At 40.6% G+C, this 20,697-nt stretch overlaps 1 protein-coding gene across 9 annotated transcripts in view; it reads left to right on the top strand.

Annotated features, from left to right (window-relative positions):
* Positions 1–317: 317 nt before the first annotated feature.
* Positions 318–20,697, top strand: part of RERE (arginine-glutamic acid dipeptide repeats) — a 473,241-nt gene continuing 452,861 nt past the window's right edge. For 3 of the 9 annotated variants that reach the window (XM_064281204.1, XM_023552093.2, XM_064281194.1), the window contains exon 1: positions 318–839. The gene's annotated coding sequence lies outside the window, so the exon portion shown is untranslated. The remainder of the gene's footprint in view (positions 840–20,697) is intronic. The other 6 variants (XM_064281210.1, XM_064281207.1, XM_064281203.1 and 3 more) reach the window with 3 other exon arrangements.

Raw genomic sequence — 20,697 nt, 5'->3', positions numbered from 1 at the left:
GTCGGTCGGTGCCGGGGCGCGACGAGGGGTGGGGAGCCTGGGCTCGCACAAAGACGCGCCCCTCAGCGGGAAGCCCAGCCTGCCGCCCTACAGCCCCGGGCCGCGGCGACCCGGAGGCTCGGCCGCTCCCCACCTTCCCCTCTGCTCATTTTGTTAAAGAGAGAGAAAAGGGGGAAAACCTCTCCTCCTCCACCCGCTCTCCGCCCCTCATTGGCCCGGCCCCCGCGCGGGTCACGGCGCGCTGAGCCAATAGGGAGGCACGATACTGCGAGGTGGGCCGGGCCCGAGCTGGGAGTGGGCGGTGGGTCCGTGCAGCAGCCCCGCCGCGGCTCCGCCACCATCGCGGAGGTGCCGCTGCTTCCACAGACGCTCGCGAGCCGCTCCCCGCGCTCTTTCACCTCCTATTCCTGCCGCACGCCCCGAGACGCTCCCCTTGTCCGGGTCTCGGTGCCTGTCTTCTCCTTCCTCCCTTCTCTTCCCTCCTCTCGCTTCCCACATTGTCTGCCTCATTTTCTCCCCTAGTTGAGGGGAAAAAAAAAAAAATCACCATCATCGTCAGGGAGCCCCTTCGCCCTCAGAAAAACAAAACCAGACATGAGCCTGGGCGCCCGTTTCTGAAGGCTTTGCCCGACCGAGGGGGAGAGAGCCTAGTTTAAAATCGCGCTAAAGGTCACGGCAGGGAAGCCCCCCTGCGCCTCCCGTCCCAACGGGCCGCCCTCCTCGGCCCTGAGCCCGGCCGCCCGCATCCCTGCCCGCGGCCCTCCCGCCCCCTGCCCTCCACTTCCGAGTAGCTGGGCCACGAACACCCCCCTATTGATGGTGTAGCGAATTAGGGGAAGGTAAGTCTCCAAGTTGGCTGCGCCGTGTTGTGAGGTTTATTTTTTGGCCTCCAGTCCTGGCTACGGGATATTGGGTGGGAAAGAGGGTCGGTGGTGAAACCCCTCTTCCAGGGTAAGCCAGGAAGAAAAGGCTGGGGAAGAAGCCGCAGAAGTCGAAGGGAGTGAGGCGAGGGCAGGGACGAAGGGTGTTTGGGGGAAGAAAGGGCCAGGGACGTCTTTGGTCCTGTCCCGGGCAGGTCACTGTCCTACTTGCTTTCTGACGCCTGTTCTTTCTTTGCTTCTTACTCATACTCTGGTTGTACTTGTCTGAGGTTCAACTGCTTTATGGGACTAAATTATTGGCTGAACTAGGGGAGGGAAGGAAGTCAAGGATTACAACTGTAAATGTCTTGAATGTGAATTGGGGGGGTCTTGCGGGGAGGACTTTGAAAGTCTTATTTTCACACTCGGGGAAGATTCCTTCTTTGTATTCGAAATTTCTAGTTCTCTGCCCTGTGTGATTACAAAATAGAGAAACCCCAAATCAGTTGCAGCAGAATAGAATTCTTACTAAAGAAAAGAATTCTTACTATCATGTTTTAATTCAGCTCTCTGAAGGAGGGTGGCCTTTTTTTCCCCCCCTCCTTTAATGTTATGGAAAGAAGATAAAGTAGTTTTATATCGAAAGGTGTGTGTGTGGGGGGTTAGGTATTACAGGTTTCCGTTGAAAGTGGTTGCTTGAGAAGTTGCTGAAAGGAAAACAAAATGATTCATTGTTGAATTGTCATTTCCCTCTGCTGCTTCCACGGTTTGCTTACAATTTTTCTGGTTACCAGACTTCAAACATTGATTTAAGCAAAATGTATCCTTGAGAGCCTGGGTGCTTTAAATGTTTCGGTATGTGTTACTATTTTAAGGTACATTTAGAAAGTAGTTTTGTATGATTCCTGAAATAGTTTTCACCAAAGCAATTTTTTAAACAAAAAAGGTAACTAGTAAAAGGGAAACTTTGTGAATCACAAAACAGACATTTTAATGTAACAAATTAATGCATCCTATTTTTTTATCTTTAGATTTGAAACAGTGTTAATTGCTTTCCATTTAAAGAGAGACCTTTTTGTCTGATGTACACTAATATCTTTAGTCTCAGGGTGTTGGGGGAGGGGTGAGAGGATGGATGTATACAATAATAAAATCATCTTTTTTTTTTTTTTTTTTGGGTAGCTGCCTCCTTCCATGGATTTGCTTGCTGAGTTAATTCTATTGTAAATTACAAGCCAGTTTTGATTTTGATGGCCTAGGCTGGGTGGAAAGCTGGCCTCCAGCTCTCCCTGTTGTTGAGGTCGAAGGGAAAAGAGGCAGAGGCAGACACACACAAACACATACGCGCACACATACGCGCACACATACACACACACACAATACCAGGCTGAGGGCTCATTGTTCTTCCATACACACATTCATTCTCTCCCCTATGTTTTGGACTAGGTTTGCACAGACAAACACAGCTCTTTTTGGGGGAGAGAGGAGAGAAGATGGGGGAAGGGAAGGTGCTTTTCTTTTTCAGCTTTCTTTCATCCATCTCATGTCTGGCCTGTTTTGCAACCTTGCAAGAGGCAGAAGAGTACATTGGAAACTAAAGGACTCTCAAAAACATGGTCAGAGTCTCCTATTCTCTACCTCCCTTTCTTCCCTTTGCAGCCCTGGTTTCTGCTGCTCTTTCTGTGTCTGTAAAGATCAAACCCTACATTGTATGTTGTGGTCTGATATTCACCTTTCCTATTATATTGCTCATTGCCCCTGACTTTGTTGGGGACGGTGATTTGTTCACTTGACTCTTACTGTCATGAATGTGACCAGGGTTTTCCTTTTTAGGTAGAAATAGATTGTGTTAGCTATTTTGGAGTTGAGATTATAAAGATCATATTTCAGGTTAATATTTGGCAAAATGGTGTTGTGTGTGTTTTGAGTTATTAGTGGTTCCGTGGACAGGTATTTTGGCTATTGAACAGTCAGTTTTTTTTGTTTTGTAAATAGGAGTTAGAGAAAAGATTTGGTTTTCTGCTTTTGGGGCTAGTGTAGAGGCGCCTTTGAAAACTGTACGGGGAATGGGCTGAGGGGTTCTGCCTGGCGTAACCCCCACCCGGGGCCAAGGGTGGAGGTTGGTGGGGATACATGTGGGTTGTGGAATAGCACCTTCTTCTGCTTAATTGCTTTGAAGGACGGGGGAGGGGATTAACGGCTGAGGCTTAATGATTTTTCTTTTGAACGCAGCTGTAGTGCCTGTCTGCAAATGCCACTTCCCTGAGCTGCTAATATAGATGCCCTTTGACAGGCACGGTTCCATCAGGGCTTTATTACATTATTGGCTGTGTCCTGACATTAATTTGTTTTATTATCAGAAGTATTTACACATTGTGAGTTCCAAGGACTCCTTTCCATCTTCTGTGAGAAATATAGTTTGTCTTGAAAAAATAACTAAATGAGGGGTTTCATTTGCATTCTGGTTTCGGAAACTTTTAAAAAACTTTTTAGTATTGTTAGGAAGAAGTCCAAGAGACCTACCCTATACAAAAGAAAATCCTAGCACTGGACAGAGATTTTCCTCAGGGATGAACTCTTAGCCCAGGAGGAGTTGGGGGTGGATTGGGGCTTCAGCAATTTTGCAAATGTGATAATGTTGTTTTCAATAGTCATGTAAACATTAATCAATTTTATAGAATGACTCATTCTATGGATTAGTTTTTTTTTTTTCTTATGAACATTGGAGGGGAGAGAAAATATGGAACAAGTGTGTACATAGATTAACAGAAGAGAGCCAAATTCCTGCTCAAAGGCTTCTAAACCAAGGTGCAGTTTCAGAGATAATCACTGGATAAATGGCTTGGAGGGTTTTTATTACCACACATCCTAACCCATTTCAATTGTTTTAATGAAATGAACCATTAGAAAGGTTTGCAGTGGAAAGAGGGACTTAGTGTGTAGATTAACATCTTCTGTTCTGGACTGGCTACTCCTGGGAGAGTGATTCTGGATTCACTTTGCTTCCAAAACCTAAAGCATAATCTCTAAAGTTGTGTATTTTTCTTAATGAAATGGGAACAACTCAAATGAGTCAGGTAATTTCAGTTGAATGTGTTATCTCCCAATATTTTGTTGCAAGGAAACTGGAGTAGGAAACTGAGAACCGATTCACGACAAAAAGGCATAAAATGCAACTGTTACTTTTTCAACTTTGATTTATTGGTCAGTCAGAAAAAAAGTTTTGAAAAAGTGGGACAGTAATCACTGTCAGGTTCTGCAATAATTATATGTATTAGTGAACAGATATTGAACAGAAATATGCCAGGTGCTGTAAAACGTACACACAACACACAGGGATATGATTTGTGTCCTAAAAGGCTGTGTCTGTTGAATATTATTATGGATTTATGAAGCAGCCATTGCTTTTAAAATTAGTTGTATCTTTAACAGCTTATTCAAATCTCAGTAATCAAAAAAACATTTAAGTAGCAAAATAAGTTGTATATACCAAGTTCTTTTGGGAGGAGTATGCTTTCCTACTGCTTTTGGCAGCTTCTTTTGCAGTTGACTTCAAGGTTAAGATAGCAGAAAATTCAGATGTTTAAGTGAGTCATTAGTGCCGTTTGGCTGTGAACTTCATCACACACACATACTCCCTGAAACAATACACTCTTGTCTTACGTAGTCAGTTGCTGATAGTGTTGTGCTGCAGTTGATCATAGGGTTTCTCAACAACCAGGAATTCATCTTGAATCATATTTAATTGATTGTTAATTACTTGTATCCTGATGATTATTCCAAAGTTGCAGCTTTGCTTGTCCTATTTAAGTGTGAGTTTGGTGAGCTTGTTTGCTTGTGCTTGGTTTCTTTTCTAACAGAGTTCTAGTGTTTTTTCAATAATAAGGAAAAAAGAGCATTTAAATATGCGTTAGATAATTAAGATTGCTTAAGTCATTTTAATGAGCATCTGACCACAAATAAGTTAAGGCCAAATACTGGTAGTTATTGACTGGCATTTTGGTTGGAGTTGTGATTTGTATAAGTAATTCGTTGGTGTGCCCGGTGATGTAGGGTATGATAATGCTTCCATACACTAGGTCAGGAGACCAGATAGTACTGCTAATATAGCCATGCACCCCATAACATCTGTTCAGGCAACATCCGACCACATATACATTCGTGGTCCTGTAAGTTCAGAAATCCAGATTAGAGAACAGGATTTAGCGGCTGTAACCAGATGTTTTTTTTAACCAGATGTAGCCAGGAGGGAGCCACCACCTTTGTGCCTCAGACCAGCTTGTGTTTGGGGAATCTACCCTGTGTTTGCCTGTGCCCCTAGATTTCATCCTCAGCAAACTGGGCCTGCGGGACTGTCTGGGTCTCCAAAGGGCCTAGACTTTCTAAGTGCCCCGCAGCCTCTTCTAACGGCCCAGTCCCCTGAGCCCCACCAGCTCAGCGCGGACCCTTGCCCTGTCCTTGCTTCTCCGGGACGCAGCCATGCAGCCATTGACCGTGCCCTCCCTGTCCCTTGGTATTAAATACTTCTGCTATCTCAGAGTTGTTATATAAGAAAATAATATGGTGTTCACACAGCATCCAAATCACATAATATCCCCTTTTCACAGGACGTACAGTGGATGTTAAGTGGCTCATGACTATAAGAATTGTTTTTTTGAAAATGACCTGTTTCTGCCAGCATAAAATTGTTTTTAATTTTTTAAATTTGCCGATATGTCAATAACTGTGAGCGGTATATTTACATGTGAATTTTTTCCTCGTATGGTTATGTTACAATGATATGATTGATCTCTAATTCATAGACCACTTGGTATTTGAGGAATCTTTTCATCCCGTTTGCCTTGGGCTTTTGCATCAGAAGTTAAAGCCTTGCCCTAATTTTAAACTAGTTACTATACATGTGATTTGTGAAGGCTTTAAAAAACGGTAAGCTTATTTGGTTGCAAAGGACAGAAAGTCTTCCAAGTCACTTCAAAGTGGAATAGAAATTTAAACCTTAGTGTGAGGCCTCATGAAATGGGCCTCAAGGAAACTAGAATACTAGGACTAGATAACTTGTTGCCAGGGCTGCATATGGTTGTCCCTGCTGTGTATAGCATAAGGATACCACATCTAGAGGTGACAGTGTTTACACTATGGGCCTAGATTAACCTGAAAGAGAACTTGCAAGCAAGCGTGGCTGTACAGCATCGCTAGACAGAGTCTTGGAGCAACGGGGGAAGCCCCTTCTTACAAAGCCCCTTTCCAGCACACATGCCCATGCACACACTCAGCAGAGCATGTGTGTGCGCATTCATTAGTACCCGTATATGCCCACCAGACCCCTAGAGGTCTAATCCTGACCCCTAACTTCTTTGGTGGGGTAGGGTAGTGTGGCATTCAACATATATGGAGTGAACACAATTCAGTGTCCAGGGATAGTGTGAGCAAGTGAGACTGTGGGCCTGTGTCTGCATGCAAGAACCCAGAAATGCTGTCTGGGAGGCTGTGGAAACCTCTCCTCCCCCTTGCAGAACCTGGTCACACCAGGAGGTGTATCCACGCAATAGCAGCTTTGCTTGATTCCTGATGGGTTACATAGACTCTGGCCGCTGACGTAAAAAGAAATTTGATATATGAAAACATCATTCAGGTGAATTTAAACTGGATACAAGGAAAACAAACAAACAAACAAACAAAACCCAAACCCATTGCCGATGAGTTGGTTCCTACTCATAGCAACTGTATAGGACAGGGTAAAATTGCCCCGTAGGATTTCCAAGGAGTGGCTGGTGGATGTGAGCTGCCAACCTTTTGATGAGCAGCCCAGCTCCTAACAACTACATCACCGGGTCTCATTAAACTGGATGCTCCTCGTTAAACCCAGAGCCAGGTTCTTTACATGTGGGTCATTGAATGTGACCCAAAGGGGCATCAGTCCACTATTCTACACTCCCTGGAAGGGCTACCACATAAGGTTGTTCAGGTTGGACAGTAATATGCTTAATGTTTTTACTGAAGGAAGGTGTGGCTTTCCCTTACAAAGGTGCTGAACAGCCAGTGCTGGCCCACCTAATCCTCTTACTGTTAACTCAGCTGTTTTATCTCTGATTTCTTTGTGTCATTATGCTTCTGTTTCCACTTCCACTACTTAGGGACACTTTGTACCTTTAGTTAAAATTTGATAAGAGAGTATCTGATAGTTGTTAGTAATCATCACTGTTGGGTAAGGCTACCTCATAAACCTACCTACCAGCCCTCCAGATGGGCTGCCCTTGTCCTGGATGCTCACCCCTTCAAGCCAGCTCTGATGGAGGTACACATGAGAAGCTGAGGGCAGGGAAGACATTCTGAGCGATGACCTTTGGAAAGGAAATTCCTTTTTCTTCTGTTATATCTTATCATGTTTTTCCCATCTCACTTTCTCTCATATCTTCTGGTTTGGCTGTTGTTGTTTTTCATAGCTTGTTCTCTCTAACAGTTTATTTTGCGTAAAGAAACTCTACATAGACATAACTGAGAGTTGGTTATGATTTTCCTTACTTAGGTAAGATTTCATTCCATTTGTCCCTTTCTCCTTTTGTTTTCTGTGAGTCTATCCACCTGCCTCTCTACCTGACTGCCTACCTGCCCACCCAAGTCAGTGTTTCCCAAACCATTTTCATAGCATACTAATATACTGCAAGCACTTTAAGTGCTCTGAGGCGAAATAAATTTATAGTATACATTAGTACTTTAAAGGCTTAGATATGTCTTATAGTATAGAAAGGCAATAGTTTGTTTTTTCTCCATCACAGAGTACCTATGGACTTCTCGTAAGATATTCAGATTCTTAAAACACAGTTTGAAGAACACATGTGGAATTAATCCTTACTTACCAAATGACTTTTTTTTCCTTACTTTGGGGAAGCAGGTTTTGAGTGTTGTTACCACAATGCTTTGCTGCACTCCAATCCCCCAAACCCACTGCCGTTCAGTCAATTCCGACTCATAGTGACCCCATAGGGTTTTCAAGGCTGTAAATCTTTGTGGAAGCAGACTGCCAAACCTTTCTTCTGGGGAGCTGCTGGTGGTTTCAAAACTGCTGAGCTTTTGGTTAGCAGTTGATTGCTTTTAACCACTGGGCCACCAGTGCTCCTTTTTACACTCCAGTATTTTCAAAATGACTATTTTCCCACCTTTATACACATGTCATTCTGGAGTCATCTTGATTGTTGCCACCATTAGCCCTCATTCCATCTCTCAATCAAATCATCGTTTTCCTTTTTACCCTACTCCGGTAGCTATGTCCTTATTCAAGGTTTAATCATTTTATTTTGAACAGCTGCAGTCAGTTGTATAAGCCCTGGCAAGAATCTTTCAGTAAATAATAAGCAAAAACAAGTACTTACTCTGTACAGTGCATTGGGCTAAGCCTTACAGGAATGTAAAGATAAAAGGACAGCTTTCTAGAACGTTATGCTCTACATGACTATCATCTGTATAGCTGTAACTGTTAGAAGATAAAATTAAGTGTTTTAGACACAAAATACGGTGAGGTTATATTGATGTTGTTGTTAGGTGCTGTCAAGTCAGTTCCAACTCATAGCGACCCCATGCACAACAGAATGAAACACTGCCTGGTCCTGAGCCATCCTTACAATCCTTATTACACTTGAGCCCGTTGCTGCAGCCACTGTCAGTCCACCTCATTGAGGGTCTTCCTTTTTTCCGCTGACCCTGCCAAGCATGATGTCCTTCTCCAGGGACTGATCCCTCCTGACGACATGTCCAATGTATGTTAGAGGCAGTCACGCCATCCTGGCTTCTAAGGAGCATTCTGGTTGTCCTTCTTCCAAGACAGATTTGTTTGTTCTTTTAGTAGTCCGTGGTGTATTCAGTGTTCTTCGCCAACACCACGGTTTAAAGGCGTCAGTTCTTCAGTCTTCCGTATTCATTGTCCAGCTTTCACATGCATATGATGTGATTGAAAATACCGTGGCTTGGGTCAGGTGCACCTTAGTCTTCAAGGTGACATCTTTGCTCTTCAACACTTTAAAGAGGTCCTTTACAGCAGATTTACCCAGTGCAATGCATCTTTTGATTTCTTGACTGCTGCTTCCATGGCTATTGATTGTGGATTCAAGTAAAATGAAATCCTTGACAACTTCAATCTTTTCTGTGTTTATCTTGATGTTGCTCATTGGTCCAGTTGTGAAGATTTTTGTTTTCTTTATGTTGAGGTGCAATTCATACCGAAGGCTGTGGTCTTTGATCTTCATTAGTAAGTGCTTCAAGTCCTCTTCACTTTCAGCAAGCAAGATTGTGTCATCTGCGTAGCCCAGGTTGTTAATGAGTCTTCCTCCAATCCTGGTGCCCTGTTCTTCTTCATATAGTCCAGCTTCTCATATCATTTGCTCAGCATACAGACTGAATAGGTATGGTGAAAGAATACAACCCTGACGCACCTTTTTCCTGACTTTAAATGAATCAGTATCCCCTTGTTCTGTCCGAACAACTGCCTCTTGATCTATGTAAAGGTTCCTCATGAGCACAATTAAGTGTTCTGGAATTCCCATCCTTCGCAGTGTTATCCATAATTTGTAATGATCTACACAGTCGAATGCCTTTGCATAGTCAATAAAACACAGGTAAACAGGAGGTTGTATTAGTTATTTATAATTACCAAAACTTACTAACTTAACCCAGCAAACACTTACCATCTCACAATTTTTGTGGGTCAGGTTGCCGTGCAATGAATTACTTAATATGGCCCTTCTAGCCATGATCTTTGTGACTTACACACAGTGATTGAGTGGGACCATGCAAACAAGGTATATGGAACCTGCGATGGTTGGGGTTATGTGTCAAATTGGCTAGGCCATGATTCCTAGTATGGTGTGGTTGTCTTCCATTTTGTCAGGTGTTTAGGAGTGACGTAGTTGGGTGGATTTGGTTCAGGGTCTCTCTTGAAGTTGCCAAGACATCAGCCAGGGCTGCAGCCACCTAAAGGCTTAACTGGGGCTGGAGGATCTACTTCTAAAATGGCTCACTGACATGGCTGTGTGCAGAAGGCCTCAATTCCTTGCTGGCTGTTGGCAGGAGGCCTCAGTTCCTTGCCACATGGATCTCCACATAGGGTTACTTGAGTGACCTCACAACATGGCATTTAGATTCCCCTGTAATGAGTGAGGAGACCCTGGTGGTGTAGTGGTTAAGTGCTACAGCTGCTAACCAAGAGGATGGCAGTTTGAATCCACCAGGCGCTCCTTGGAAATTCTATGGGGCAGTTCTCCTCTGTCCTATGGGGTCGCTATGAGTTGGAATCGACTCAACAGCAGTGGGTTTGGTTTTGGGTTTGTAATGAGTGATCAGAGAGAGAAGGATAAAGGGAGGAGGAAGCCTCAATTGCCTTTATGACCTAGTCTCAGAAGTCACCATCACCATCACCATATCCTATTCATTAAAATTAAGTCACACACCATCTACCATATCCTATTCATTAAAATCAAGTCATTAAGTCCAGCTCACACTCAAGGGGAGGAGAATTAAGCTCCTTTAAGGGAGGAGTATCAAAAAAATGCATGGCTTATTTTAAAACCATCACAGGGGTTCAAAGGAGAGAGATAATAGCAGATTAGGGGAAAAAAAATTTCCCCTTGATTTTCCTAAAGCAATGAATGCTTGACTTTGACTGGAAGGTAGTTGGTGGTTCTTAAAAGAGAGTGACATGATCAAAACCTCATGTTATTCATCTTCTATCTTTTCCCTCTTCCCCGGTTGAGATATTACTTCTTTCTTTCTTTCTGTTGATAATACATTAGACCATAATTTCAGTTACAACTGTCTTAGACCACATTGCCTTGAGTTTTTTGGGTTTGTTAATGTCGTTAAATGCCATCGAGTTGATTTCAACTCATAGTGACCCTATCAGACAGAGTAGATCTGCCCCAGATGGTTTTCTAGGCTGTAATTCTTATGGGAGCAGATTGCCGGGTCTTTCTCCCATGGAGCTGCTGGGTGGGTTTGAACTGTCAATCTGTGGTTTAGTGGCTGAACGTGGAATTGTTGTGCCACCAGGGCTACTTATGTTTGGGTTTGGCCACTGTATTTCTAGTCATTTAAGTACCTTTTCTTCAGTCCTTTAACCTTCTCACTCGTTTTATCATTTTATATCTTGTATTAGTATTTATTACTTGCATTTATATCTTAGTGTTAATCATGTTCTTTCCATTAAATTATAAACCCCTTGAAGGCAGAAAGTTTTCCTTTATACTAGTGTGCATGTTCACTTTTGAAATTAGATGTGTTTTGAAAAACGTAATTCACTGAATCTAAGATGCTTTTGGTTGTGAGGTGCACCATTATTTTATGTATCATTAAGAAAGGAAAAAAAAGTTGCTGTTTAAACTGTGTAAAAACCAAAAACCCATTGCCATCAAGTTGGTTCCAACTCATAATGACCCTATAGGATAGAGTAGAACTGCCCCATAGGGTTTCCAAGAAGTGGCTGGTGGATTTGAACTGCTGACCTTTTGGTTAGCAGCAAAGCTTGTAACCACTGCACTGCCAGCGCTCCAAACTCTGCAAGACCCATCCTAATTCCAATGATGTACAAATGTGAAACATTGTTCTAGTTCCCATGGAGTAGGTATAACTATTAAATTTTTGACCTGTAAAATATTATAAATTATACATAAATACACAAAAATATTTGTCATTCTACTGCATTATCATTTTGACCTAAAATATGCTGGCTTTATTTTAAGTATTTGTTTCCCTCATAATTCTAGCCATTAAGATTTTCCTCAGCACCATCTTCTAGGGTGACCTCATTCCATGGCTTCCTTTAAAACCTGTTTGCTCTCCACCGCCAAATTTATAACTGTAGCCCTAATTTCTCTCCTAGATGTGGATCCTCATTGACCTTTGCTTCCTAGCAGTTGCTTCTTGGTTGTCTTTCAGGCACTAAGTATCAAAACATATCAGATGAGATTTGTCTACTCTTAAGCTATTTGTTTCTGAAAATCAGCCAGTTAAAATCCAGGGGATCACAACATTCTGATCCACAACTGATCACGGACGTGGTGCAGGACCAGGCAGCATTTCTTTCTGTTGTGCTTGGGTTCGCCATGAGTTGGAGGCTCATTTGACAGGAGCCAACAATAACCACCACCACCATTATTCTGTTGTAGCAAAGTGGCTAAGAGCTCTGGACTTGGTCTCCAGTCTGCTGATTATTAACTCTGTGAGTTACTTACGTCTCTGTGTCTCAGTTTCCTTATCTGTAAAATGAGGATAATAATAATACTCATAGGCTTATTGTGAGGACCAAAGTAATTAATACATATGAAGTGCTTAAATGTATGTGAACAATAACTATTAGCCTTTGTTATTATTATTGATTTCATTGATATTATCTAGACATCTAGCCTTCCCTGGGGTCACCATGAGTCAGAATTGACTTGATGGCAACAAACAATGGTACCAACTCTAAAATTTTGCTGTTTCTGGAATATAGGAAACATCACCAAGTGAATGGCATAAACTATAGAATAATGGTGAGATTTGGGATATTAATAAATGATCAGAATATTATGGCTTAGCTGTTCCTCTTCCTGTGATGTGCCTGAAAGAGCTTATATACGTAGAACAAAGTACTACTTTATTATTAATTGGGCTTTTGGCCAAAATACCAGTGCAGGGCTGTCTATTAAACAGGGTTGGAGTATACTGCTTAAGCTTAAGGCCTAGGCAAGGGATTTCCACTTACTTGGTGTAAGATGCCACTATCTTTCAGGCTGGCTACTTCATAGAAGTCCAAATATTAATCTTTAGAGCGAGTGTAAGAGAAATGACCAAGAGCAAGATAGCAAACCCTCTTACAGATGTGCAGCTTTTTATTCTGCCTACTTACAAACAGAGTCTCATCAGTGGTTTGGACTCTGACCCAGTCAAATTAGTATTCCTCCTTTAAGAGAGTTCAGCAGGGCAAAGGATGGGGAGAGCAAGGCGTCTTGTTGGTCTAGCTTCAGCTCTCTAGTGAGCTTGGTTTATTGGCCTGTGAGGAATAAGTAAAAGCAGTTGGCTATCTAAAAAAAAAATAGCAGCTCTATATTCTGACTTTTTTTCCAGAGCAGTCCCTGGAATTTAGGAGGACCTTTTTTTTTTTTTTAGCAAGTACTTTTCAAATTCAAATTTAAGAATAAGGTTACCCTCTGAAGATGAAATTAAGAAAAAATGACATGTGATAGATAAGGTTTGCCATTTGGAAAAGCGGCTAACCATTAGTGATGGCTACTGTGGCATTTTGGTAATAAGCTGATTCTAATTTTGGTAACTGGAGTGTAATCTTTGGAGAATATGATTATATGATTATATTAGCAGAGGAAAGCTGGAGCCAAATTGTATTAGACTCAGTCTGAAGCAAGAATATGACAACAGAAAGGAGACAATTAACTTGGTAGCTAGAAAAGAGGCATCCAGAGTGTTGCATTCAGACTCTGCAGCCTCAGTCCGTTGCTGGCTTGCAAACTCCAGGAGGGGGTGGTGACTTCAGTGCACCTTGCACCTAGCCTGTGAGGAATGCAGTAGGCATTCATTTGTGAAGTGAATGACTGAATAATATTATTGGATAGTGTTACTGAGGTAGATGTTAATGGAATTTTGACCCCAAGGCATACTCAAGAAGCAGAGTCTTTGACAAATTCTTGATAATAATATTTTCATATGTCAAATATAGTATAGGGAAAAAAACATTTTAGAGCTTCTTAGTCATATGAATTATCAAAAGTGGGTTTTTATTTTAATCCTAGTAAGTTTAAAATATATATTAGAAATTGTTTAGCAAAGTAATACACATGATATTCTTTCATTATAATTTTTTTTTAGGTAGGATTAGGTTCAGCGGTGAGTGGCAGAAACCCAAAATAACAGTGGCTTAAACAAGATAGATGTTTCTTTTCTTTTGTGTAAATCATAGGCAGTCCTGAGCCATTGTAGTGCCTTCATGCTCATTCCGGCCCCAGCTTCCACCACCTTTAACATGTGACTTGCCTCTTTTACTCAAGGGTAGCTTCTCTACTTCTAGCCATCAGTTCTGTGCTCTCACAAGCAGAAAGGAGGAAAGGGCAAAAGTTGGTTATATACCCATCCTGTGAGGATACTTTCTAGAAGTTGTACACAATACTTTCTAGAAGTTGTACACATCACTTCTGCTTATGGCCCTCCTATTATAACTAAATCACAGGGCCACAGATAGTTGCAAGGGAAGCTAGAAAATGAAGGCTTTCGTGGAGATGGCTGTGTGACTAGTCAAAAATACAGAGGTTCTGTTATTTTGGAAGAAGGGAAAAATCAGTATTGCATGGCATCTGGCAATCTGTGCCATACACCGCAGTGAATAATATGGTATCAGCACATTTGGTAGTTTACCATTCAATATTGTTTATAAGAATATAATATTTTTATATTTATATTTTTAAGAATACAATATTGTTTATAAGAATATAATAGTACTGGGTTTTTAATACTACGGTGGGTTTGGAAACCCTGGTGGCATAGTGGTTAGGTGTTACGGCTGCTGACCAAAAGATCAGCAGTTCAAATCCAGCAGGCGCTCCTTGGAAACTCTATGGGGCAGTTCTACTCTGTCCTATAGGATTGCTATGAGTCAGAATTGACTCTACGGCAATGGGTTTTTTACAGTGGGTTTGGGGGGCATTGGTGGTTCAGTGGTAGAATTATATTCTTCCATGCAGGAGACCTGGGTTCAGTTCCTGGTCAGTGTACCTCATGGGCAGCCACTACTCATCTGCCAGTGGAGGCTTGTGTTGCTATGATGCTGTGCAGGTTTCTGTGGAACCTCCAGACTAAGATGGACTAGGAAGAAAGTCCTGGCAACTACTTCTGAAAATCAACCAGTGAAAACCCTATGGACCACAACAGTTCCATCTCCAGCTGATCATGGGGATGGTGCAGGACTAGGCAGTGTTTCCTTCCATTGTGTGTGGGGTTACCATGAGTCGGGCTGAGAACTAATGGCAACCAACAACAGTGAGTTCACCGTATCCAGTATAGAATTTGCACTAAAATTTGCCTGATCTAGTGATGGCTTCAGATTTTTATTGCTAGGTTAATTTTCTAATAAGACTAATAGCTTTTTGATTGGAACATTCTTATAATAACAATCTGGTGGCGTATTGGTTAAGAGTTACGGCTGCTAACCAAAAGGTCAGCAGTTCAGATCCACCACATGCTCCTTGGAAACTCTATGGGGCAGTTCTACTCTGTCCTATAGGGTCACTATGAGTTGGAATCGACTCAGCTGCAACGGGTTTTAATGGGCCCTGTATATATTTTTCATTTTCATGTGATTCATTATAAGTTTTATACTCGAAGCGTGTGGTTAAAGACCTCTTAGAATTCTTACCATTTGTAAATCAGAGAAATGTGCATCTTATTGCTAGTAATTTGATATTCATTCTTTAAAAAATCTAACTTTACAAAACATCTACATCCCTCTGATGTGTTGTTTGTAATGGCTTAGCACCTTCATTTTCATAGCTTAGTGAAAAGTTGAGGGTCTTCATGGACTCCTTAAGCTGTTTTGATACTGTGAAGAGCTTTAATAATTTGGACTATAGGTATGCTAAGGAGCCATGCTTATGCAATGGCTATGCACTTAGCTGCTAATCGAAAGGTCAGTGGTTTGAACCCACCAGTGGCTGCATGGGAGAAAAAGCCGGACCATCTGCTTCCCGGTAAAGTTTACAGCTTAGGAAGCTCTGTGGAGCAGTTTTACCCAGTCCTATAGTGTCGTTACTAGTCAGAATCAACTCAGTGGCATACAATAACATAGGTATGCTTGAAATGATCTGTCCTTTTCCTGATGATGAGTAATGGATCATCTTGCAGCTCAGATAGACTTTAGTTTTGCAAGTAATAGGACACAGTTTATCTTTCCATCTATTGGCCATCATAGTTTTATTTGCTCCAGCACACAAATATATTTCGTGCGATTATTTGATTGCCTTAAATAAATTATTTCTGTCGACTTAGACCCAAAGTTACGTTATGATGTATTATAAAATTTTAGTGCCCAAGGACTGTGTTAGGAAATTGGTCATAGTGATTCTCCTAGAAGACGTACTAGGGCACTGGGGCAGAGGACAGAAAGAGAGGGATCCTTGCCTTTCATTCTCTTAAATACTGTTTGTCATATGTAACCGGTACCTTATTAAAATAAAAATACATAGTAATAGCCTATACTTTTTTATTCTTAGAGTCTTGCCATTCTCTTTTTATTACATGCTGCAGTGAAATACCAGTTTAACTTATGTATTAAATGTGGCATATAAAATGACCAAGGCACAGATGGTGCCCTTGATAAATTTTTTCACAAATGGGAATGATAAGGTATGTGTGCATCTGAGTACTAGTAGAAGAAAGTGATAAGTGCCTCCAGAGATGATGGTACTATGGTTTAAGAAAGAGAATTAGCACCGTCTGGGAGCTTAGGAAAGATTTCATATAGGAGGTGATGTTTAGCCAGTGTTTTGAAGGATTGATGGTACTGGAATTGTGATAAGTAGCTAAGAGGATTTTAGACAGGAAATTGCATGGAACAAAGGCAAAGGGTCTGGGAAGTATGGGAAATGGTGAGCATTTTTGTTGCTTCTATGATAAGGATTATTAAATGGTGTTTGGCTTTTTTGGTTTAATTTTTTAAAAAAATTCTGTAGCAGATAGAGGCAGACATAGTTCTTCCAGCTCAGGTAAATTGTATTTGAAACCTTTGCTGGTAGCTGTGTGAACCAAATTGTAAGAGCAGTTGGAAGAGGAGTCCTTCTCAAAGGAAGAACAGGCTGGTTTGACTGGAACCATAAAGTACTGGAAAGACAGGTTGGGGTCATAGCATAGGGAGATTTAACACCACTGTAAGGCTTCATTTGACAGAGAGAGGGATCCCTACCTTGAATTTGTATATTAAATGTGGCATGCAGAAATGACCAAGACATGTTTGTGGCCTTGATGAGTTTTTTCAGTAATGGAAATGATAAGATATGTACACATCTGAGTACTAGGTAGAAGAAAATGATAAGTGCCTTAAGAGATGATGGTACTGTGGCTTCAGAAAGAGAATTGAAAGCCTCATGCTTTTACTCGATGGCACTGGGTTTCACTGGGTTTAATTATAAAGGTAATATATGCTCACTGTAATTACATACATATAGTTAAAAAAAACTTGGAGAGCACTGTCCTACTCCCCCAGTATTCTCCCACATTTTTTCTATGCAGATGTAAGCATGTATGTGCACATTATACGTACTATCCTGCATTTTGCTTTTTCATTTAATATAAGTCAATATCTGCAGTTATACTTCAGCATTTTTATGTTTTGCTTTTTAAACAACTGCATAGTGGAGTATTGTGTGAATATGTACTTTTGTTTCTTATTGATGGACACTTAACATTGGTTTGATTTTTTTTTTTTTTTTTTGGCATCCTTATACCTATACTGGCTTACAATTATACAGGTATGTCTGTCGTATAAATTCTTAGAAGTCAAATTGCTGAATCAGTGGATATGTGCATTTTTAATTCTGAAAGCTGTTAACCAATTTCCCCCCTAAGATATGCCAGAGTACACCAAGAGTGGTCTAGCGTGTTGATTTACCTTCTCACTAACCCTAGACGTTAGGAAACATCTTAGTCTTTGCTAAAGGGATAGGTGAAAAAGTGTACAGCGTCTTAGTTTGCATGTCTTTGGCCACGAATGAAGTTGATGATCTTTTTATACATCAGAATTTTGAGATACACATTTTGTGGGCTCTCAGTAATAGAGCCAGACGGTTTATGTTATATGGCGGACTTCCTTCATATTCCTTCCTGGAATATTTGTTTTTCATTTAAAAATATTTTTTTAATAACAGCTAAATTGAAATATAATTCATGTACCATAAAATCCACCCATTTAAACGGGGTGGATTTAAATATCCATAGTTTAGTGAATTTTAGTCAATTATTTTAAAATCAGATGCCAAACATTGCTTTACTATTTGTAGTAAGTAACAATGAAGCTGACTAAACTGGAGGGCCTGCCTGTCTTTCCAAACTCATCAGCACATTAGGCTGAAAATATAAAATGGAACGTGCAACTTTTCCTGATATTTTTCCAGTCTATAGCCCTCCCTTACTTGAGAGTGCAATTAGGCTAGCTGAGTTCTGAAATGGAATTAATAATGACAACTGCTTTGGAATCTCAGTGCTTTGGTATTGGATGGGGAATGATTTCTTTTAAACAACTTGTAGTTGAAACTGATTTCCAACTGCTAGAGGTGAAACAAACTTTTTAGCTTTTTTTCTGAAATGTTTTGAACATGAAATCTGAAATGAAACAGGCTTCTGTGGTAAAAAGGTTTTTAAAATTGGTAAGTGTTTAAAATGAGTAAGTCAGTTTTTTAGGTGGGTGATTGAACTCCTTTGTGGCTACTCTGGTTATTCTTTTATTTCAGAGATTTCCTAATAGCTCCTAAAGTGTGTGTGTTAAAGGAGTGTATGTGTGTTTAGAATGAGATGAATAAGTTCCTTCAGTTTAAGAACAGTAATGATCTGGTCTATGCATGTTTCTGTTGATTCACACAGATATTTTAGTGTGGAGAAAAACATACTGATAATTTGATTTGTTCTGAATAAACTATTTCTGTCATTTAGCATAGTGTTTAAGTTCTGCGGCTGGTAACCAAAAGGTCGGCAGTTTGAATCTACCAGGAGCTCCTCGGAAACTCTGTGGGGCAGTTCTACTCTGTCCTCTAGGGTCGCTATGAGTTGGAATCGACTCAACGGCAATGGGTTTGTTTTTTGTTTTTTTTTTTGGTTTATCATCTAGTAGTAGTTCCCATCTAATGGATCTTGCAGCTCCTGTTAGTTGCCCAAGGATGATTTACAGAATAACCAAAAAATAAAAAGCAAACTTGTTGCTATCGAGTCGAGTCTGACTCATACCGACCCTATAGGACAGGGTAGAACTGCCCCATAAGGTTTCCAAGGAGCAGTTGGTGGATTCGAACTGCTGACATTTGCTTAGCAGCGATAGCTGTTAATCACTGTGCCACCAGGTCTCTGATTTACAGAACGGGAACTCTTATTACTGGCTGAGTTTCGGACCCTTATCTGTGTTATTGTTCTGCTTGGGAAAAGATGCTGACAGAGGCCCATAGTAAATGGCTTTCTCTTGATTTTGATAGATCCAAATATATCGTTCCCTTTCCTTTTGATTTTTTAATGTAATACTTACACATGTATTTCCCCATTTTTTTTTAGTAAACTGTCCTTAATATCGTGGTTCTCTGTATTTTACCCCCCCTCATCTTCCATTATTTTTATGCTTTCTGTTTGTTTGGAAAATTATTTTTCATGACTTTGATTTTAGTCCTTTAAAGTAAAACATCTCCTATATTTTTCCTTTGACACCCCCCCTTTTTTAAACCATTTTTTTCATGTCTTAGAATTTTTTTCCTACCTTAACACCCTTTAATGAGCCCTGGTGGTGCAGTGATTAAGTGCTCGGCTGCTAACTGAAAAGTTGGCGTTTGAGCCCACCAGCCTCTCTGCCGGAAAGATGTGGCAGTGTGATTCCATGAATATTACAGCCTTGGAAACCCTATGAGGCAGTTCTGCCCTGTCCTGTAGGGCCGCTATGAGTCAGAATCATTACTGGATGGCAACAGGTTTAACGTCCTTTGGTCTTTGATTTGTAATTTTGATTAAAGTGGGTTTTCTCTTGATCTTCTAATTAGGTTTTCTTTTCCTTTAGCTCTTCATAGGGAGATTGGAGATGACTCTGGCTGACACTTGGGTCACTGGCATGATTACTTAAGATGAGACTAGTGTGAATATCCGGTGGCTCTAATATGGCTTTTAGCTTAGCTTGTAGTTGTTTCTATTTCCACTGGAAGACTGTTTACTGGCTTAGAGGTAGTGTCCTAAAATACAATAAAATAACATTCTTGTGTAATGTGTGCATTCCGGTCAAGGTGAGATATGAGAACTGGGTGACCTATGGGGGAACAGTGTTCAGAACTCTAGAAATCATATTTTGCTAAGAGATGTGATGTTGATTTGATAGGAGAGAATAACTGGGTCTTTTAAATACACTATGTATGTATTGTGTAACTCATTTATTTTTATTTTTTTTCTTTTTTGCTTCACTAAAATGTTCTGAACTATGATAGCCTATATGCATTATAAATAAGCTTGATATGCCTCCTAGTCAGCCTGAGAAGACCTGGATTCCTGTTTCACCTATACTGTGGGTTTTGAACTATGATTAAGTGACTAGCTTTCTTATCTGCCAAATGCGAACAGTAATGCATAAACTCTAGATAAATGCATAAAAATAGATATGGGAATATTTTGAAAATATAAAAATACTCTACAAATTTGAAATATTTTGGTTATCTTATTTTTCCACGCAGGAACTCAGGGCTATTGTAGCCCCTTACTTAATCTAGCAATACTTACCTCTGTAAGGTTGTCTAGAAAAAATGCACCATTTTCTTGCTATGTTTCCCATTTTAACACTACATGTAGATATATTTGTTCCTAATGTTTTTATGTAGATGTTACTAAGATGGTGCTTACTAGTTTAGATATAGTAGAGAACTGTTGTTTTGTTTTGAGGTGTTTTGTCCTTAAGGCTTTCATTTTTATTTTATGACAAGAGACATATAAAAAATTTTTTTTATGAGAGTGATAATGCATTGTCATTTTCTTCTCTGTCAATAAATTCAGCAATTTTTCAGTCCCAGAAGTCTGTAAGAATACTGTTTGTGGAAAAATACAATGGGAATGGTATCAATAGGTTGTTGTTAGAGTT

This window comes from Loxodonta africana, chromosome 3 (assembly GCF_030014295.1).
Source record: "Loxodonta africana isolate mLoxAfr1 chromosome 3, mLoxAfr1.hap2, whole genome shotgun sequence".
Lineage (NCBI taxonomy): Eukaryota > Metazoa > Chordata > Mammalia > Proboscidea > Elephantidae > Loxodonta > Loxodonta africana.
This window is presented reverse-complemented; position numbering and strand designations above follow the sequence as displayed.